The sequence below is a fragment of the Chlorocebus sabaeus genome, chromosome 17, assembly GCF_047675955.1.
Source record: "Chlorocebus sabaeus isolate Y175 chromosome 17, mChlSab1.0.hap1, whole genome shotgun sequence".
NCBI lineage: Eukaryota > Metazoa > Chordata > Mammalia > Primates > Cercopithecidae > Chlorocebus > Chlorocebus sabaeus.
The window spans coordinates 45,259,483-45,283,047 of NC_132920.1; the positions used below are offsets into that span (position 1 = coordinate 45,259,483).

The 23,565-nt window shown below is 35.1% G+C and overlaps 1 protein-coding gene across 5 annotated transcripts in view; it reads right to left on the minus strand.

The window, feature by feature from the left end:
• The window catches only part of SUPT3H (SPT3 homolog, SAGA and STAGA complex component), a 552,672-nt gene that overhangs the window by 257,401 nt on the left and 271,706 nt on the right, over nucleotides 1–23,565 (minus strand). The window contains exon 2 of one of the 5 annotated variants that reach the window (XM_073006041.1): nucleotides 7,980–8,101. The exons of the other annotated variants lie outside the window; for them this stretch is intronic. The gene's annotated coding sequence lies outside the window, so the exon portion shown is untranslated. The remainder of the gene's footprint in view (nucleotides 1–7,979; nucleotides 8,102–23,565) is intronic. 5 annotated transcript variants of the gene reach the window in all.

A 23,565-nucleotide genomic window follows, 5' to 3' on the forward strand; every position in this document is an offset into this window, starting at 1 on the left:
TTATGTTCAAAAATGTTGCTGAAACACGGGTAACAAATGTTACTGAAACAGCAAAATGGAAAAAAAAAAAAAAAAAAAAAGCTCCACTATCTGTCTAATTCAATACCTAAAAAATAATTCAATACGGACCTTAAAATTAAGCATAAAATCTATAACCATATAGGTACCATATAACCATGAAGATAATAGATACCATATAACCATAAAGAAACCTAACAGAAAGTCTTCTTGACCTTTGGGTATGCAAAGATTTCTTGGACAAAACATAGAAAGTATTAATAACCCAATAAAAAGGAACAAAAAGTTTGAATAGACACACCACAAAGTGAGATATATGAATGGCAGTAAGCAAAGTCAAAGGTGCTCAATTTTATTCATCTTTAGGGAAACAGAAATGAAAATCACAATAAAATAATACTGCACACCCACTAGAATACATAAAATAAAAAAGACTTAACAAAACCAAGGAAAGCTAGACACAAAAGGGCACACTTATGTAATTGCACTTACATGACATCCAAGAATAGACAAGTTAAACTATGGTAATAGAAACCACTGGGGGAAGTAAGAAGGTTGTGACTGGAAAGGAGAACCTTCTAAAGTACAGGAAATATTATTCGCTGCTCTTGGGGTGCTGGTTACATGGGAGTGTGGAATTGTCAAAACTCCCTGAGTTCAGCACTTACAATCTGCACTTTTTCTGTGAATCTTATGTATACGAATGTGTATTTACATATATTAGACATACACACATAGATATAATTTAAGAAAGGTGTTAAATATAATTAAGTCTTCTTGGTACAATAATTCAATAAACATACATATACTGAGTTTCTGCTATGTGCTTCACGCTACAAACTATTTTTGTGTTAAAAATGAATGTCTTAAATTTACTTAAGTGTTCTAACACAAATACTATGATTGAAGTAGAACATTCTTTAAATCTCTCTCCTAAGGAATGACAGTTTGTCAATTCTCAGAGACTAATATGGTTCAGTGCCTTTTCAGCATACAATAAATACATTCCATATCTTTTAAAACAGGAATATGTTACTATTAGCAGAAATGAAAACTATAATTACAATATTTTGAAAATTATTTGTTTGCCATCAGTTACTTTCCACTTACATAGTTGTACATTTTAACATACCTTCCTAAAGCTGGACAGTTAACCAAGGCCTGAGAAAAGCGCCTTTACAACAGTGACCCTAATGCCAGATATGGTCATACTTGATGCAGTTACACTATAGTTAAACTACCAGAAATGTCCTTGGCTTCTCTGACTACTTGGTATTTGTGAGCAATACTTAGGTTTCCCCAGACTAGAATATTTCCAACACAACAGTATTAATCATTTACAAAACAACCACTGAATATCAAAATATTTCCTTGGGGGAGAAATGCTTACTGTCTTCTGCTTAGATTCTTCTGCCTGAGTCATTACATTATCTGGTACATTTTCTCGTCACAAAATTCCATCTCATGATAGCAAATCCTCAATACTGTTGTTACAGATCTTTCACAAGTATGTGTTGTTAGAAATTCATGTGCTTTGTGATTTCAAAATTGCTATTTATATAATGACTGCAAGTTCCAGGCAGAAGAAACTATTACCATTTAACATACACAATATACTAGCAGAATGCAAAGCACTGCCCAGGATGAATTTTTTATTTTTCCAAGTTCCATAGTTGTTCTAAATTCAATTAAGGGAAAGAAAAGAAGTCTTCTTCTTGATTTACAATTCTGAGCCATTTCTTATCATAAATAATAATGATCTAAAACTACTATGCTTGTGTGTACCCAGGATTATAATAAATGCCATGTGTCAAAGGGGGTATTACCAGAGTAATTTTCAATATCTATATAATTAGTTCATATAATATATTTAATGGCCTGTTACATGTTTAGCTGGCAAGTTTCTACATTTATTAACCTCATAATTTTAAATTAGAAAATTATATTTTGACCTACCTACTGTTTTTATTTTGACTGCATCCCAAATATATTAATAGTGGCATATATGTTTAATAAATGAGCCATTATTTCTCCAAGGTGTATAACCACATACACAGTGATGTCAACTGCGTTAAATGTTCCTGCCAAACAGGGAAACATTTAAGTTGTGTTAACTATAAAATCAGGATTACAATAATTTTAATGAAAGGTTTACTTTTTTAGAAAACTTCAGACATACAGTCATGTGAATGGTAATGTAATGCTGACTGTATAAAATATGAACTATGCAAAGGTTTTACAGCTGGTTTTGATCAGCTTCCTTTGTTTAACATTAAAAGTTAACTTCCAGAAGACACATACAAGCTCTACATCCTACAGGTAATGATTACCAGATGGAGATGTTCTTCCTGTTACGTGTCTGATTATCATAAAGAATACACTACAAGAAGAAAAAAAAAAAAAAAAAAACTAGGGCAGAGACTCTGATGTATTCTCTGATACAAACAGGCTCTTCCAAACTTTGGCCAATGAAGTTACTCTTTTACTCAAAAATGCTTTTGTACTTGTAAAACAATGATATAAGGTTATATTCAGCATATACGGTCAAGTGTTTTTAATAATTAAATTGACACCTTTAATCATTAGCCCCCTTTGGCTGTCAAAATGATTAAGTTGTAGCCTACTGAGTAACATTAATAATTTCTCACAATCTGCTCTGAAGAAAATGCAACCTATTGTCAAGCCCTGGCAGTCTAGATGACCAGTGTCCTAGCAGGGCCCCCCCAGAAATGGCCTCCTTGCCCCGTATTATTCCATGTACAATATTTGGTTATCAGCTAAAAATACCAGCTGAAACTAAGCTCAAAACTTTAAATGGCTCTCAATTTCTACCAAATATGGTCTGGCAGTTTTTAAATCTCCCTTTGTTCCTTTTCATGTATGCTATGTTCCCTTCAAAATGTTCTATTCACTTTTCTTGACTTGTTCTCCTACCTGTACTTCCCACTGTTTCAACCCTCTTTCTAATCTCTATGTGGTCAGATACCACCACTTGCAATACCAGCATAAAAATGATTTCCCCCATGAAGTTTTCCCTCATTCTTTTAAGGAAGAAGTAATTTCTCCCTCTTTGAACCACTGTGAAATTTTATAAAACATTACATCTTCATTAGTAGTATATTCATTCCCAAACAGACCATATCCCACACAAACTATATTCTCTCTATTGAGATAGATGGCCTTGTCCACAGTACTAACCATAGGATTTTGCTTATGATAGGTGTTTAAGAAATGTTCATAGGCTGGGCATGGTGGCTCATGCCTATAATCCCAGCACTTTGGGAGACTGAAGTGGGAGGACTGCTTAAGTCCAGGAGTTTGAAACCAGCCTGGGCAACATAGTGAAACCCTGTCTCTACAAAAGCTTTAAAAACTAGCCAGGTGTGGTGGCCTGTGCCTATAGTCCCAGCTACTCAGGAGGCTCTGGTGGGAGGATCACTTGAGTCCAGGAGATTGAAGCTGCAGTGAGCCATAATTGTGCCACTGTACTCCGGCCTAGGTGACAGAGTGAGACCTTGTCTCAAAAAAAAAAAAAAAAAAAAAAAAAAAAAAAGGAATGTTCATGAAACAAATCAATAAAAATCTGTATTTCTGCAGGGCCAAGTGCATTTCTACAGACAGTGTCACGTTATCAGTAGAAAAACTCAATAAACACAAAAGTAAAGAAAGATAGATCAAAATGACAAATAGCCCACACCTGAACTTTTTGTTTTGCCTAAAATTTCAAGAAGTTTTTAAAAGGTGTATTTTGGGGGAAAAAATAAAACTCAAAAACCATTTTGGAAAATAAAGAATTATATTAGTGAACCAAAACTGAGGAATTCCTAAAAACAGAAATTAAAATCAGAAGGATAGAAGGACTGGTCAGGGGAAAAAAGAAACACACACACACACACACACACACAGTCTAAAACGTAAGAAAGACACGACTGTAAATACATCTGACTAATTTCAGTATTTTCAGTAGAGACAGAGTTTCGCCATGTTGACCTGTCTGGTCTTGAACTCCTGACCTCAAGTGATCTGCCCGCCTTGGACTCCCAAAGTGCTGGGATTACAGGTGTCAGCCACTGCGCCCAGTCCTCTGGTCATTTTATACTTCCTTTATTCCTTTCATGCTCTACTGTTCACTGCTTTGGTTTTGTTCTCTTTTTTGTTTGTATATCTGCTGTAATTAAATTTCGGTCACATCAAAATACTCTCGACTTTTCCACTCTGCCACACAATTTATATTTCTGTGGCCTTAATCTACATTTTTATTTACTATATGTTTGTTAGCCAACATTGTAGTTGTTGTTTTTGACAATTTTGACCTTGAACCTTCATATTAGTGGACTGACTCACACAGTATCATTACAGCTTTGGGGTGTTCTTAGTTTTATTATAAATTTACCTCTATTGGTGAGTTTTATACTTTCACATGTTTTCATTACAATGATTCTCACCTTTTTATTTCCTGTTGTAGCACTCCTTTATGCATTTCTTGTAAGTCTGCTCAAGTGGTGATAAATTTCCTCAGCTTTTGCTTATCTGGGAAGGTCTCTTTTTCTCCTTCATTTCGAATGGAGAGCTTTGCTGGATACAGTATACTTGGCTGACAGGTTTTTGTTTGTTTGTTTTCTTTCCTTTCTTTCCAGCACTTTGAATACAACATCTCATTCTTTTCTGGCCTGCAAAGTTTATGTTGATAAACATACTGATAGTCTAATGGAAATTTCCTTATATGTGACTCAGTGTTTTTCTTTTGCAGCTTTTAGAATTCTCTGTCTTTGACTCTTGACAGTTTAACTATAATGTGCTCCAGAGAGTATTTTTGACTTGAATCTAACAGGGGACATTAGTGCTTTCTTGATCTCAGTGTCCACATCTCTTCTAAGACTTGGGAAGTTTTCAGCTATTATTTTGTTAAATATATTGCTGGGCGTGGTGGCTCATGCCTGTAATCCCAGCACTTTGGGAGGCCGGGGGCGGGGGGAGGGGATCACGAGGTCAGGCGATCGAGACTATCCTGGCTAATACGGTTAAACCCCGTCTCTACAACAAAATACAAAAAATTAGCCAGGTGTGGTGGCACATGCTGTAGTCCCAACTACTTGGGAGGCTGAGGCAGGAGAATTGCTTGAACCTGGGAGGCAGAGGTTGCAGTGAGCCGAGATCACGCCACTGCACTCCAGCATGGGTGACAGAGCGAGACTCCATCTTTCTCTCGCTCTCTTTCTCTATAGATATATAATATAGATATATGTGTGTGTGTATATATATAGAGAGAAAGAGAGCGAGAGAAAGATGGAGTTATATTATATATAATATAGATATATAATAATAAATCTATATAATTATATGTTTATATAATATATTATATAATTATATATATTATATATAATCTGTGAGTTTCTCCAACTCTTCTCCCTCTGACACCCTATAATGCAACTATTTGCTAAATTGTGTCCCATAATCTCATAGGCCTTCTTTATTCTTGTTTTCCCTTTGACTGAGTTATTTCAAAAGACCTGTCTTCAAGTTCAGAAATTCTTTCTTTTGCTTGATTTAGTCTTTTGTGGAAACTCTGTTGTACTTTATATTTCATTCACTTAACTATTCAGTTCCAAGAGTTTTGTTGGTTCTTTTTAAATAATATCTCTTTGTTGAATTTCTCATTCTGATCATGAGTTGTTTCCTGATTTCATTAAGTGTTTGTTCTCTTGTAACTTGCTAAATTTCTTTAAGATCACCATTGTGAATTTCTTTTCAGACATTTCATTAATACACTTTCCTTTGAGGTCTATAACGGGAGAATAATTGTGTTCCTTTGGTGGCTCCATGTTTCCTTGCTTTTGCATGTTTCTTGTATGCTTTGGTTCATAACTGTGCATCTAGTAGAACAGACAATTTTTCCAATTTTATGGAATAGCTTTCATAGGAAGAGGCTTTTTCCTGTAGATGGGTCCTAGGGTATTGGTTGGATATAATAAGATGGCTTTGGCTCTTTTCAGTATCGTTGTCTCTGTACAGCTTCTTCAGCTGTTATCTTTGTCACTGATGTTTGTAACTGCCTCTGTAGCCTAGGCTAAGGAAGTGTGTGATGGTGGTGGTGTGGTTTTACCGGGGGTGGGGGTGATGGGCTAGGTGCATGGTGGTATGATGGAACAGCAGGTTGTGTGGCAGGCACTCTGAGGAGGTGGGCCATAGCTCAACTAGCTATTGAAGTGGGTGCAGACATGTGTGGTAGAAGTGAACTTGCCATCTCTTTGGCAGTTTCACTACTGAACAGTTTGCCTTTTCCTTGGGATGGGAGGGAAATATCACATTGGTTTAGACATCGAGGTCTTGGTTGTTCCATTGGGCCTAGGCGCGAGGCAGCCAGAGTTGTGGTACTACAGGCTCCCATGTGAATGAGGTGGAATGATGGCATGTTCTTGGGGACAAATAAAGGTAGTGGCTACTGGCCCCCAGGGAAGGATGAACACTAGCAGTGGATTTGGTTTCAAAAGCACTTTGTATCTTGCAACACTGCTACACAATTGTTTTCCCAAGAATAACATTACAAAGAAACCCAGACTGTGATGAAACAACTAACTTTTCAATGCCCAGACACCGATGAACATCCTCAAGCATCAAGACCATTCAAGAAAACATGACCTCCCTAAACAAACTAAATAAGGCACTAGAGCTCAATCCCAGGGAAACAGAGATATGTGACATTGCACATAAAGAATTCAAAATAGGCCGGGCGCGGTGGCTCAAGCCTGTAATCCCAGCACTTAGGGAGGCCGAGACGGGCGGATCACGAGGTCAGGAGATCGAGACCATCCTGGCTAACACGGTGAAACCCCGTCTCTACTAAAAATACAAAAAACTAGCCGGGCGAGGTGGCGGGCGCCTGTAGTCCCAGCTACTCGGGAGGCTGAGGCAGGAGAATGGCGTGAACCTGGGAGGCGGAGCTTGCAGTGAGCTGAGATCCGGCCACTGCACTCCAGCCCGGGCTACAGAGCAAGACTCCGTCTCCAAAAAAAAAAAAAAAATTCAAAATAGTTGTTTTGAATAAACTTAATGAAATTTAAAATAACTCAGAGAAGGAATTCAGGATCCTATCAGATAAAATTAATACAGAGAATGAAATACTTTAAAAGAATTAAGCAGAAATTCTGGAGCTGAAAAATGCAACTGACATACTGAAGAACACATCACATCTCTTAACAGCAGAACCAATCAAGCAGACGAAAGAACTAGTGAGTTCAGTGAAGACAGGCTATTGGAAAATACAGTCAGAGGAGACAAAAAGGAATGAAGAATGCCTACAAGATCTAGAAAATAGCCTCAACAGGGCAAATCTAAGAGCCAACGGCCTTAAATAGGAGGGAGACAGAAAGAGAGTTCGGGGAAGTTTATTCTAAGGAATAATAACAGGAAACTTCCCAAACACAGAAAAATATATCAATATTCAAGTACAAGAAGGTTACAGAACACTAATCAGATGTACTCAAAGAAAACTACCTCAAGGTATTTAATGATCAAACTCCAAAAGGTCAAGGATAAAGAAGGAATCCTACAATCGGCATAAGAGAAGAAAGAACATATAAAAGAGCCTGAATACAACTGTCAGCAGACTTCTCAGTGGAAATCTTATAGATTAGGAAAAAATAGCATGAGTTATTTGAAGTGCTAAAGAAAAAAAAATGTTTATCCTAGTATAATATATCCAGCAAAAATATCCTTCAAATATGAGGCAGAAATAAAGTTTCTCAGACAAACAAAAGCTGAGACATTTCATCAACAGCAGGCATGTCCTACAAGAAATGACAGGCCGGGAGCAGTGGCTCACACCTATAATCCCAGCACTTTGGCAGGCCAAGGCAGGTGGATCATTTGAGGTCAGGAGTTCATGACTAGCCTAACCAACATTGTGAAACCTTATCTCTACTAAAAACACACAAAAATTAGCTGGCTGTGGTGACAGGTACCTGCAATCCCAGCTACTTGGGAGGCTGAGGTGGGAGAATCGCTTGAACTGGAGAGGAGGAGGTTGCAGTGAGCCGAGATTGTGCCACTGCACTCCAGCTTGGGTGACAAAGGAAGACTCCATCTTAAAAAAAAAAAAAAAAAAAAAAAAAAAAAAAAAAAAAAAGATGAAAGGATTTTTTTTTCCAATCTGAAAGAAAAGCATGTTAATGAGCAATAAGAAATCATCTGAAGGTACAAAACACACTGGTAATAGTAAGTACACAGAAAAACACAGAATATTATGCTATAATTGTGTTGTATAAACTACTCAGATCTTAAGTATAAAGACTAAAAGAGAATGGATGAGAAAAATAATAACTGGTTACTCTGGGCCACTCTGCCTATCAGATAGCCCTGTTCTGTCTATGGAGCATCATTAAAAAAAAATAACTACAACAACTTTTCAAGATATAGATAATCCAAAAAGACAAACAGAAATTTTAAAAGTGGCAGAGCAAAGTTAAAGTGTAGAGTTTTTATTAGTTTTCTCTTTGTTTCTTTGTTTATGCAATCAGTGTCAAGTTGTCATCAGTTTAAAATAATGGGTTGTAAATGGACTAAACTCTCCAATCGAAAGAGAGAGGCTAAATAGTTTAAAAAAAAAAAAGACTGGACGATCTCTTGTCTGCAAGCAACACACTTCACCTATAGAGACTGAAAATAAAGGGATGAAAAAAAATATTCTATGCAAATGGAAAACAAAAAAAGGCAGGAGTTAGCTACACTTACAGCAGGAAAAATAGATTTCAAGACAAGAAAGTATAAAAAGAGACAAAGAAGGTCATTATATAATGATGAAGGGGTCAATTCATCAAGAAAATATAACAATTGTAAATATATATGCACCTACAAAGGGAGCACCCAAATATATAAAGCAAACATTATTAGAGTTAAGAAGAAAAGAGAGGTCCCAATACAATAACAGCTGAAGACTTCAATACCCCACTTTCTGCACTGGACAGATCTTCAACCAAGGAACACTGGACTTAATCTGCACTGAGGATCATACGAACAGGGTAGACACTTAATGAATATTTCATTCAATGGCTGCAGAATATACATTCTTCTCCATAGCACATGGATCAGTCTCAAAGACTGACCACAAGTTAAGCCACAAAAAAATTTTAAGACATTTTAAAAAACTGAAATAATACGGAGTATCTTTGCTGGCCACAATGGAATAAAACTAGGAATCAATAACCAGAACTGTTACCAATCATAAAACACATGGAAATTGAACAATATGCTTCTGAATGACCAATGGATCAATGAAGAAACTAGGAAAGAAATTTAAAAATTTCTTGAAACAAATGATAATGGAAACACAAAATACTAAAACTTATGGGATATAGCGAAAGGGGTATTAAAAAAAAGTTTGTAGCAATAAGTGCCCGCGTCAAAACAGTAGAAAAACATCAAATAAACAACCTAACAATGCATATTAAAGAACTAGTAAAATAAGGGTCAGGCATGGTAATTCATGCCTGTAATCCCAACATTTTGGAAGGTTAAGGCAGGAGAATCACTTGAGCCCAGGAGACGGACGGAGACCAGCATGGGTAACATGATGAGACCTTGTCTCTATAAAATAAAGAATAAAAAAATTAGCCAGGAATGGTGGCTTGTGCCTGTTGTCCCAGTTACTCCAGATACTGCAGTAGGTGGACAGCCTGAGCCCAGGAAGCTGAGGTTATAGTGATCCATGTTTATGCCACTGCACTCTAGCCTAGATAGATGAGATAGAGTAAAACCCTATCTCAAACAAACTAGAGAAACAAGAGCAATGCAAACTCAAGAAAAGAAATAATAAAGATCAGAGTAGAAATAAAAGAAATAGAATGAAAACAAAAACCAATAAAAGAAAAAGTTGATTTTTTGAAAAGAGAAAATCAATGAATTTTTAGCTCAATTAAGAAAAAAAAGACCCAAATAAAATCACAGACAAATAAGGAGATATTACAACCAATATCACAGACATTAAAACAATCATAAAAGGCTACTATGAACAACTACATGCCAATAAGCTGGAAAACCCAGAGGAAACAGATAAATTACCAGACATGGCTGGGCATGGTGGCACACGCCTGTAATCCCAGCACTTTGGGAGTCCAAGGAGGGCAGATCACTTGAGGTCAGGAGTTTGAGACAAGCCTGGCCAACCTGGCGAAACCCAGTCTCTACTAAAAATACAAAAATTAGCTGGGCGTGGTGGCACGTGCCTGTAATCCCATCTACTTGGGAGGCTGAGGCAGGAGAGTCACTTGAACCCGGGAGGCAGAGGTTGTAGTGAGCCGAGATCATGCGCTGCACTACAGCCTGGGCAACACAGTGAGACTTCATCTCAAAAAAATACATAAACATAACAAATAAAAATAAATTACCAGACGCATACAACCTACCAAGATTGAACCATGAAGAAATCCAAAACCCGAACTGGCCAATAAGAAGTAATGAGTTTAAAGCCATAACAAAATGTCTCCCAGTGGCTTTGCTGCTGAATTTTACCAAACATTTAAACAAGAACTACTACCAATCCTAGTCAAGCTATTCCAAAAAATAGAGGAGAAGGGACTACTTCCAAACTCATTCTACAAGGCCAGTATTATCCTGATACCAACACTAAAGACACAGCAATAAAAGAACACTACAGGCCAATATCTCTGATGAATATTGATTCAAAAATCCTCAACAAAATACTAGCAAGCCAAATTCAACAACACATTAAAAAGATCACTCATTATGCTCAAGTGGGATTTATCTCTGGGATGACAGGATGATTGAACATATGCAAATCAATCAAGGTGATACATCATATCAACAGAATGGAGGATAAAAACTATACAGTTATTTCAATTAATGCTAAAAAAAGCATTTGATAAAATTCAACATCCCTTCATGACAAAAAAACCCTCAAAACATTGAGTATAGAAAGAACATACATCAATATAATAAAAGCCATATACAACATGCAACAGACACACAGCTATTATCATACTGAATGGGGAAAAATTGAAAATCTGTCCTCAAGGATCTGAAATGAGACAAGGATACCCACTTTTACCACTGTTATTCAACAAAGTACCAAAGGTTCTAGCTAGAGCAATTAGACAAGAGTAAGAAATACAGGGCATCCAAATTGGAAAGGAAGAAGTCAAATTACCCTTGTTTGCAGATGATATTATCTTATGTTTGTGAAACCTAAAGACTCCAGCAAAAACTATTAAACCTGATAAACAAATTCAGTGAAGCTGCAGGATACAAAATCAACATATAAAAATCAGTAACATTTCTGTATGCCAACACTGAACAGTCTGAAAATCTAAAAAGTAATCCCATTTACACTAGCTACATATAAAATGAAATATCTAGAAATTAACCAAAGAAGTAAAGACTCTCTCCAATAAAAACTATAAAACACTGATGCAAGAAACTGGAGAGGACACACGAAAAAATGAAAAGATATTCCATGTTCATGGATTGGAAAAATCAATATTGTTAAAATGTCTGTGTTACCTGAAGCAATCTACATATTCAATGCAATCCATATCAAAATACCAATAACATTAACCACAGAAATTTTTTTAAGATGCTAAAATTTGTAAGGAACCACAAAACACCCAGAATAGTCAAACCATCCTGAGCAAAAAGGAAGAAAAAGAAAGAAGAAAGAAGAAGAGGAGGAGGAGTGGAAGAAGGAAGAAGAAGTGGGGAGGAGGAGGAAGAAGAAGGGAGGAGAAGCAGGAAGAAGGAAGGAGGAAGAAAACAAAGAAGGAAGGAAAAAAACCTAGAAGAACCATGATACCTCACTTCAAATAATATTACTGGGCTACAGTAACCAAAACTATATGGTATTGGCATCAAAACAGATTTACAGAACAGTGGAACAGAAAAGAGAACCCAGGAACTAATGCATACATCTACAGCGAACTCATTTTCGAGAAAGATGCCAAGAACATACATTGGGCAAAGGACAGTCTCTTCAATAAACAGTTCTGGGAAAACTGGATATCCATATGCAGAAGAATGAAACTAGACCCACATCTCTTGTCATATACAAAAGTCAAGTCAAAATGGATTACAGACTTAAATCTAAGACCTCAAACTATGAAACTATTCAAAGAAATCACTAGGGAAACTCTATAGGACATTGGACTGGACAAAGATTTCTTGAGTAATACCCCACAAGCACAGGCAATCAAAGTAAAAATGAACAAATGAGATTACATCAAATCGCAAAGTTTCTGCACAGCAAAGGAAACAATCAACAAAGTAAGAGACAACCCACAAAATGGGAGAAAATATTTGTAAACTATCCATCTCACAAGGGTTTGATAACCAGAACATACAAGGAGCTCAAACAATTCAATAGGAAAAAATCTAATAATCTGATTTAAACATGGACAAAAGATCTGAAGACACATTTCTCAAAAGAAGACAAACAGTACACAAGTATTTGAAAAAGTAGTTTATAACTGATCATCAGAGAAATGCAAATCAAAATTAAAATGAGGTAGTTATCTCACCCCAGTTAAAATGGCTTTTTATCCAAAAGGCAACAAATACTGGTGAGGATGTGGAGAAAAGGGAACCCTCATACATGTTGGTTCGAATGTAAATTAGTACAACCACTATGGAGAACAGTTTGGAGGTTCCTCAAAAATCTAAAAATAGAGCTCCATATGATCCAGCAATCCCTCTGCTAGGTATATCCCAGAAGAAAGGAAATCGATATATTGAAAAGATATCTGCATTCCCATGTTTACTAGTCACAATAGTAAAGACTTGGAAGCAACATAAGTGTCCATCAACAGAAGAATGAATAAAGAAAATGTGGTATATGCGCAATGAAGTACTACTAATCAGCCATTAAAAAAAAAAATGAGATTCTGTTATTTGCAACAACATAGACGGAACTGGAGGTCATTAAGTGAAATAAGCCAGGCACACAAAAACTGACTTCACATGTTCTCACTTATTTATGGAGGCTAAAAATTAAAACAATTGAACTCATGGACATAGAGAGTAGACAGATGGTTACCAGAGGCTGAGAAGGGAAATGAAGAAGTGGAGGTAAAATGGGGATGGTTAATGGGTACAAAAAACAGAAAGAATAAATAAGGTCTAGTATGTGACAGCAGAACAGAGTGACTACAATCAATAATAATTTAACTATAGATGTAAAAATAACTAAGAGTATAACTGGATTGGAATACAAAGCACAAATGCTTGAGGTGATGGATACCTCACTTACCCTGGTAAGATTATTATCCACTTTATGCCTGTATCAGAAAATCTCATACATCCCACATATATATATACAACTATGTATCCACAAAAATTAAAAATTAAGAAATTAAATGAACAAATAAATAAAACCTTCTCTCCTGAACAAAGCCAAAGAGAGTGAAATTGACAGAGAAAAACAATGCCTACGTAATCTGGCCCCTATTTAACTTTTACACTTCGGCTCCTCCCACTTGATCCCTAACTCACTTCACTCCAGACATACTGATATTTCTCACTGTTTCTGGAGTACATTCCAATCTCAGTACCTTTATACTCCCTGTTAACACATGGTATTCTCCTTCACATTATTTAATTCTTTGCTCATATATCATCTTCTCTGAGGTAATCTAACATTATTACTCCCAGTCCTTGTCCTGGATTATTTTCTTCATAGTAGTTAACACTATGTGATATTATTTATTCATTAACTTATTGTCTTTCTTGCATACCAAAATATAAGCTCCATTAGAGCAGAGAATTTCTTGTTTATACCATTACATCCCCAGTACCTAAAACAGTGGTTGCCACATTTACCAATAAATCTTTGATGAGTGAATGAATGACAGAACTCCTCTGTGGCTAGAAATCACTATCCAATCTAACTCTACGTCTTGTATATACACTATAATTGAGGAAACAGGGCTATCATATCTGAATCCACATACTTATACGCCATTTTAACAGGGTTCTACCTTAAGAGTGGCAATAAAAAAACTGCAGTAGTTGCAGAATATTTCACTCTTGGGCCTGATAAAACATTGACGCAGAAACAATTCTAAAATAACTGCCTGCCCAGCAATTTCAGCCAATTTTTGAGCCTGGGAAAAATAGGGGAAAAAAACCAAGTGAACTTTCACTCGTTACATGAAAGTGTAATGCATTAGTTTTATTTTTTTTGGGCTTCTAAATAAAATAAGCAATTTAAATAAAGCCAATCAACTTGCAGATAAAGAAAGTGCCACATCTGTGCATTTGACACAAACTAGAAAATCCAGAGGAAATGGATAAATTCCTGGAAATACACAACCTTGCAATATTAAATCAGGAAGAAATTGAAACTCTGAACAGACCAATATTGAGTTCCAAAATTAAATCAGTAATGAAAAGCCTACCAACCAGAAAAAGCCCCAGACCAGATGGATTAACAGCTGAACTCTACCAGACATACAAAGAGTTGATATCAATTCTACTGAAACTATTCCAAAAAAAAAAAAAATGAGGAAGAGGGACTCCTCCCTAACTCATTCTAAGAAACTAGCATCACTCTTGATACCAAAAGCTGGCAAGGACACAACAACAAAAAGAAAACTGCAGGCCAATATCTCTGATGATTGTAGACACAAAAATCATTAACAAAATACTAGCAAACCAAGTCCAGCAGCACATCAAAAAGTTAACTTACCATGATCAACTAGGCTTTATTCCTGAGACACAAGGTTTGTTCAACATTTGTAAGTCAATAAACGTAATTCACTACATAAACAGAATTAAAAACAAAAACAATATGAGCATCTCAATATACACAGAAAGAGCTCTCAGTAAAATCCAACATTCTTTCATGATAAAAATCCTCAAGAAACTAGGCATCAAAGGACATACTATCATATCATACTACCAACATCATAGTAAAAAGGCGAAAGCTTAGAAGCATTCTTGTTAAGAATAGGAACAAAATATGGAGGCTCACTTTGACCACTCCTACGCAACATAGTACTGGAAGTTCTAACGGAGCAATCAGGCGAGAGAGAGAAATAAAAGGCACCCAAATAGAAAAATAATAAGTTAAATTATCTCTCTTCAGGGACAATAGGATTCCACACCTAGAAAACCCTAAAGACTTGACCAGAAGGTTCCTAGAAATGATAAATGACTTTAGTAAAGTTTCAGGATATAAAATCAACATACAAAAATCAGTAGCACTTCCATACATTTATAACATTTTAGCTGAGACCCAAATCAAGAACACAATCCCATTTACAGTAGTCACAGACACACAAATATCTAGGAATACATCTAACAAAGGAGGTAAAAAATCTCCACAAGGAGAACTATAAAACCCTGCTATAAGAAATCACAGAATGACACAAATGGAAAAACATTCCATGTTCATAGACATTAAAGAATCATTATTACTATTATTGTTATTATTTTTATTTGAGACAGTCTTGATCCGTAGGCCAGGCCGGAGTGCAGTAGCATTATCTCAGCTCGCTGCAACTTCCACCTCCCAGGTTCAAGCAATTCTCCTGCTTCAGCCTCCTGAGTAGCTGGGATTATAGGCATCCACCACCACACCTGGCTATTTTTTGTATTTTTAATAGAGACAGGGTTTCACCATGTTGGCCAGGGCTGGTTTTTTTTTTTTTTTTTTTTTTTTTTTTTTTTCTTTTTTAGACAGAGTCTTACTCTGTTGCCCAGGCTGGAGTGTAGGGGCACGATCTTGGCTCATTGCAACCTCTGCTTCCTGGGTTCATGCAATTCTCTGCCTCAGCCTCCTGAGTAGTTGGGATTACAGGTGTCTGCCACCATGCCTGGCTAATTTTTGTATTTTTAGTAGAGATGGGGTTTCACCATCTTGGCCAGGCTGGTCTTGAACTCTTGACCTCGTGATCCACCGGCCTCGGCCTCCCAAAGTGCTGGGATTGCAGGCATAAGCCACCGTGCCTGACCAAGATTCATTATCCTTAAAAAGGCCATACAGCTTAAAGCAGGGTACAGATTCAATGTCATTCCTATCTAACTACCAACACTGTTTTTACACAAATTAGAAAAAACTCTTCTAAAATTCTTACAGAACCAATAAAAAGCTTGAATACCCAGAGCAATCCTAAGTAAAAAGAATAGTCAGAAGCATCATATTACCTGACTTCATAAGGGTACAGTAAAAAACAAAACAAAACAAAACAAAACCATAGGTCTAGTAATAAAACAGACACGTAGACTAATGAAACAGAATAGAGAAGCCAGAAATAGAGCCACACATCTAAAACCATCTGATCTTTGACAAAGTTGACAAAACTAAGCAATGGAGAAAGGATTTCGTATTCAATAAATGGTGCTGGGATAACTGGCTAACTATAGACCTTTGTTGGATGCCTTTAGCTAGCTAGCCAGTTATCCCAGCACCACGCAGCAGAATGAAACTGGACTCCTACCTTTCACCATATACAGAAATTAACTCAAGATAGACTAAAGATTTAAATGTAAGACCTCAAACTGTAAGAATCCTAGAAGAATATCCATGAAACACCACTTTGGACATTGACCTTGGCAAAGAATTCATGACTAAATCCTCAAAAGCAAGTGCAACACACAAAAACATTGACAAGTGGGACTTAATTAAATCAAACAGCTTCTGCACAGCAAAAGAAACTATGGACAGAGTACATTAGACAACTTGCAGAATGTGAGAAAACATTCACAAATAATCCATGCGACGAAGGTCTATGTCTAGAATCTATAAGGAATTTAAACAATTCAACAAGCAAGCAACAAATGATCCCATGAAAAAGTGGGCAAAGGACATGAACAGACACTTCTCAAAAGAAAACATACAAACTACCAACAAACATATGAAAAAAATTCCCATATCATTCATCATCACAGAGATACAAATCAAAACCACAATGAGGTACCATCTCATGCCAATCAAAATAACATGTTGGCGAGGCTGCAAACGAAAAGAAATTTTCATACACTGCTGGTAGGAATGTAAAGTAGTTCAACCACTGTGGAAAGCAGTTTGGAGATCTCACAAAGAACTTAAAACAGAAGTACCATCTGACCCAGGATCCTATTAATGTGTATACACTCAAACGAAAATAAATCATTCTACCAAAAACCACACATGCACTCATATGTTCATCACAGCCCTATTCACAATAGCAAAGACATGGAATCAATCTAGGTGTCCATCAACAGTACATTGGATAAAGCAAGTGTGTTACATATACACCATGAAATCCTATGCAGCCACAAAAAAGAATGAAATCATGTCCTTTGCAGAAACATGGATGTAGCTGGAGGCCATTATCCTGTGAGTTAATGCAGGAACAGAAAGCCAAATACTGCATGTTTTCACCCGTTAGTGGGAGCTAAACACTGGGTACAAGTGATGTAAGATAGGAACAACAGACACTAGGAACTACAAGAGGTAAGAGGGAGGGAGGGGGTCAAGGGTTTAAAACTACCTGTTGGGTCCTATGCTCACTCCCTGGATGATGGGATCCTTCAGATCCCAAACCTCAGTATACCCATGTAACAAACCAGCACATAAATCCCTTAATCTGAAATAAAAGTTGAAATTTTTTGAAAACTTAATTAAAAATAAATAAAAATGTAAAAAAGACAGTGCAAACATCTCTGTATTTGCACTAAGTGCCACGGGGAAAATGTGATTTGAAATTTTATTCTGTCCTGTCTCCCAACACAAAGATTTAAATATTTAATTAAATATTCTGAAGCATCTCTATGCACCCAGAAACAAAGTATTTATATACGCTTTTGCTATTGCTGGAATTTTTATTCAACATAAACATGTGTGATATTCTCAAATGATAGGTTTCAACCCATTTAAAGCCAAGGAAACACTACATACTCCATACTACCTATTTCGTTTCTCCTTTTTTTACATCTGACAAAGTTCCTTTCAAACCTTTCGTATCACCTGTTCTAGAGACATAACTGAACATATTTGGTACCTCATTTCTAAGAACTTGGTTAATTTTAGAATGAACTTGATGATTCTGGAAAAAATTATTCAGAAATTATGGAAATCCACCCAAAAACCTGATTATGAGAAATGTAGCAGAAAGTATTTAACACTGTAATCAAAATTCCTTTCTACTTATCTCTTGCTTTTATATTTTTTCCACATTCATATATTCTTATCTTTTCTGTTAATTAAGACAACATGAATGACAACTTCATTTGGCAATTTATCTCCTGAATGAGATTCAGTCGAATACTAGATGATTAATAAATAGTTGATGAATGGATCAAAAGAAGAATGATAATTTTTGCTTGTCTGGGGAAAAGATATTACATGAATTATAAAACAACAGCTTATTAGATAGAAATAAAAAAACCAAAGGACATTAAAAACATCATAACTATTATTGAAAACAAGTCAATTATGATTTTCCAATATTTAAAATGTTTGCTCTTTAGGTATGAGAAACATACTTCTCTGAAAATTACATTTGGATAGTCAAACACTGAAGGTTGCAGTTCTATTAGAAATTACTTGAAACATAGTTTCTGTTCCTGACTTTGTAAAGTTAAGCATAAATTAAATGCTCAATCTTAGCTACAGATTTTCATCTTATTAATAATATCATTCCCCATTTTAATGAGAGATACAAAAAATAAAATGAAACAATTTCATTATCTTTATTGGCCAACTTTATTTCTGATGTGCCAAACGCTTACTGCACAAATAAATTTTCTCTGAATTATATATACAGTTTCATTTAATTTGTAAAATCAGATATTAATCTATACCTTTAAGCTTTATTACTAGGAAAACTGGGGCATTAAAATCATCCTTAGGAACTCATAGGAAATGGTAAACATATAATATTGCCAAGTCTCCCTTTTCGAAAATTAGAAATAATTCAAACATGCTCCATTCCTGGTCAACCAAGAATTTTAAATTTATAATACTTGCATGACTAAATGTGATTTTGTTCTATGACACACAGACCAAGCAGACATAAACTAAATCAGCCACTTGGACTCATGGCTTGAAGTAGTTATGTACATAACAAAGCACTGGGATTTTAAGAATCTTGGTTTTAAAATCTCCCTCCAGCAATTCTTCCATCTCTACAACTCTAGGCTTCTTAAGAGTTCTGCTGCATTCAAAATGGCCTCAGCAACTGGTTCATAATGACGTCACATAAGTAACCAGAAAAACTGTGCATCACTGGTATTGAAAATGAGAGTTATTTATCTGTGAATAGGTACATGGCTAAAATACATTGAATGTAAATCTATTTCCATAATTATTAATAAATAAAATTTAATATTTAATATATCAGTAATAGTGAACACTAGGTGTCAGTGTAAGAAACGGAAAAATATTTTTAAAAACCTGTTGTTTCCAATCAGGTGTATAACAATAAAATCAAAAGCAGCTGTGACCACGTTTACTTATAATTACATAATTCAGTTAACAAGCCAATCTTTCTTTGAAACAAAAATTCCTGTTCCAAAACCATCATGAATTTAAAGTCAGATTGAGCTAATTATTAGAAGTTACAAGTCCTTTGTAACCTCGGTTACACAAAGCATAGCAAATTTTTACTTTTAAGAATATATATTTGGAGAAAGTTCTACTTTTAGGAATTTTGAAATGTTAAAGTGTAGAACTATTATACTGCATTATTTTTGTTGGTTATTTTTCAAAATAATAATGTGGATGATTAATAAATGATACTGAATTTGAAGCTTTACACTAAACAGAAGTTTCTCACATAAATTTCAAGTTATCAAAAGTTAAGATGCTTAATGGGTCAATTCACAAGAAAAGGGCACATGAACTTGGGAAGTAAAATTGCTCCTCTCAAAATTTTAGTACCTAGAAATTTTCTAAAATATAAATGCTAATATTTATATTAAAAATAACATCTAATAACTTTACCAATATTTCAGATAAGGAGTTTTCTCCACAGATTTTGAGGGTAAATGCTTTTAAAACACAAGTTTTAAAAAGATTGTTATTAGCAATAATAATAAAAGGAAATGTCAACATCAAAACGGTGTCCCTAGTTTTACAAAGAGGCACTTCACAAACAATTTACAGATACATAGTATTACTTAATTTACACCTAATAATAATAATTTTAAAAATCTATACTCATTTTAGCACATTGGTCCATTTTGGGGGCTTGCGCTCTCTCTTTCACCTACGTATTTATCCATTTATCTGTTTCACCTCCCTCAAACTCCACATTACTATGTACTTAGGAAATCATGTAATTTTCAAGAATGCTGGGAAACTTCTTCATACAATATTCTTAAAACCATCAAGTTTGAAAAAGGAACAAAACAAAACATAGAAGTTTCCACTAAAATACACTGTCTTAGGACTTTAAGATCATTTAGGAGAATATTCAAGGATTTGCTAGATAAAAATAAGTGCGTTTAGTCAATGCTCTTATTTCAATGATAGTTAAGTTCTACCCAATTACAGAGATAAAATGAGAAGGCATAAAATTCATGGAAAAGCTTCCTAAGTCTCCAGGATTGAAATGAATTAAATTTAGATCACTCTGTGTCTGCAGGTTTCTTCTCAGGGACATAAAATCAGGTGGGAACTGACAAGGAAGGAACAGGGAAACTCATGTATAATAAATTATCTCAACTGGTTTTTAAGAATGTTAAGGTATCTAAGAAGATTGGCAATAAAAAGTAGAGGAAGGATAAATAGTGACAAAATTGTGTATGGTGTGACATTCTAAAGCAGAAAAGTGGCCTCAGAAACCACTGCATGCTATGAATCTTCAAGCTCTCTTTCTGTCTCTTAGTGTCTTTGCCTTTGACACTTTGTTATACCAAATGTCAACAAAATTTTTGGCTGCCATTAATCCTGTTCCCACTGGCAAATAATGTGGACCAGTGTTAGGTCATTTACATACATTATCTTATATAATGCCTATGATGTAGGTAAATTCCAAGAGATGACTAAATGAGGACTTGGATTAAGGAATATGCTCAACACTATATAACTAGCAAGTTATGAAGCCAAGATTCAAATCCAGCCATGTTTGTCTCCAAAAAGATTCCAGTCTACAAGCATTTACCAACTCATGGCTCACAAATCCTGTGGGTTTTGCAAAAGTAATCAGCGGAGTCACATCTAGAACAGTGATTAGCAAATGAGAATATACCAAGTTAGTACAAATAAATGTACTAACAACTCAGTATCTCCATCAGTTTCTCACTCAGATAAATACTGACAGCTGTCATGGTGGATTTGATTGTTAAATGATTTTAAATTCATTTATTCTCTGTGATACAGAATTTAATTTATACCCAGACTGAACTATTGTTTACAGGTATAAGTATAAGGAGTTGAAGCTAAAACAAAAGAATATATAACAATTACACTAACTTTGTAAATTTGGTTTCTTTCTTTACCAGAGTAAGCTGTATTCATCCAAAGGAAAGTAGAATTGAGTATATTGAGACATGGACCTCAAAATATCATATGAATGGAAAATATAGTAGCAAGTAGACACAATTTAGCTTGTTGTTTATCCATATCAGAAAGATTTTATGGCAAAATGCTTGCCAAGAGTAGCCTATAACATTTTCCTTTAGTTCACCTTAAAACAAAAGTAAAAATATATAGGTTTTTAAAAACATCCCATTAATTTCAAAGCATTATGTGTAAGAATTCCAAAAACAGCAGTTTTGTATCATTCTAATAAAATTAAATTTCAATCTATATGCTACATTTCTTATTTCAGTGATGTTCTTCCCTTTTATAATCAGGACTCAATTTTTCTCTTCCCAGGATTCCTCAATATCCTCTTGGGTGGTGTAACCCATTTCACTTGTAACCAGGCCTCTTTGCAGGCAAACACAGTATCTCCCTGAAATGCCATTCCCCTTATTCTAAAACCCTTCTTCTGCATCTCTCATCAGATTTTCAAATTCATTTCTAAAACCATCATTTCTCTCCCAAATCTGTCCTTTCTGACCTATTTCAATTCACAAATCTGTCATTCTCCCAATTGCTTAGGAAATATCTCTGACTTGCTCTCCCTTATCTTTTATTTAACCTTCCTGGCTCTGAATTCCTGAACCCATGAAATCTTGCATATTGCAGCTCTACATTTTTTTTAAATCTAGGATGTGTTAGTTCAGAATCTGTAACCGTGCAACTTAGAGCTAGTAACATCTTTTGCCTAAATACTGCAATATCCTCCTTATAACGGACCTCTCCAGAAGCAGCATCTTGAGTCTTTCACAGTTCGATATAAAATAGCCAGGTTATTCTATCCACTTTACTTACTATGCCACTTGCTAAAATTTTTAATTGTCCCCAGCTGTCTACAGAATTACATACAAATTACTCAGTTTGAAATTCAATGACCTTGAAAATCTGGTCCCAAGTGTCTTTTTCATCACCTTTCTCCATCATACAATTAAGAAACATAGATCATACTACAAATGGAAACCCATATGCCTTGATCAGAGGTGATATCATATAAACCAATAGCTGAATTTGGTTCTTGGCATAAAATGCAAAAGCTCTGCAATATAGCTGACATTTTAAAATAGGCATTCCACTTCTGACAACATCATTCACATCCATTCTGAAATCCAAACAGGGGGTTAGCCATTAATCATTACTATGTAACTTATTATTCACACAAAAATATTATACTTACGAAAACAAAGAAGCAATTGGTTTTGAAACTCAGTGTAAATAAAAGGATAATTTATTAATTACCATTCTCTCTTTTGGAGAACAGCCATTAGGTCTTTAATACTGACATAGATAAATAACTTCCTTCCTGTCTTATAAAAAACTTTCATTTCCTGACTAACATAAAAGAGGACAAATAAATTAAATATGTTAGAAATGGGAAACTGAATTCCAGTATTTTCTTTATTCTCACAAGAGGCATTTGAAAATATCCCCACCTGATCTCTGATTTTTATGAAAATGCAGGGACTTTTTTATCCACCATGAGTAGAAAATACCAAAGTTATTTAGAAAAAGAGTATTAATACTTTTGCTTTTAACGAAAAAAACAAATTAAAAAATATTGAGTTCCTACTAAATTTAATGTACTCATTGAAACTTTATTCTTATCAGTGAAATAAACTGCTTGCGTATTTAGAAAAAAGGGCAGTATTTGATTTTTAAAGTCTGCCATAGACAAAATAATTGAAAAGGATAAAGCTGAGACTTTTATGATGGGAGTAAAAGTTAACTAATGAAAAAAACTATTATTCTTTTAAGTATATGTGAACCATAAACATTTTATTAGGAATACAGTTATTTTACTTCTTGTATTATCATCAAATCTTACATTAAGTCTATTGATCTTCTTAATAAAAACAGTCTATAAAGAGAAACTTCAGTGCTCAAGGAAAAAGATTCTACTAAAATTCCTCTTCTTAAAGTTTAATACCAAAGCAAGCAATAATATGGTTGATTTCTGGAAAGTTCACAATATTTTAAATATCCTTTTCAAGTATGTTTAAATTCCTTCTTTCTTATATATTGAATTACCTTTGTCC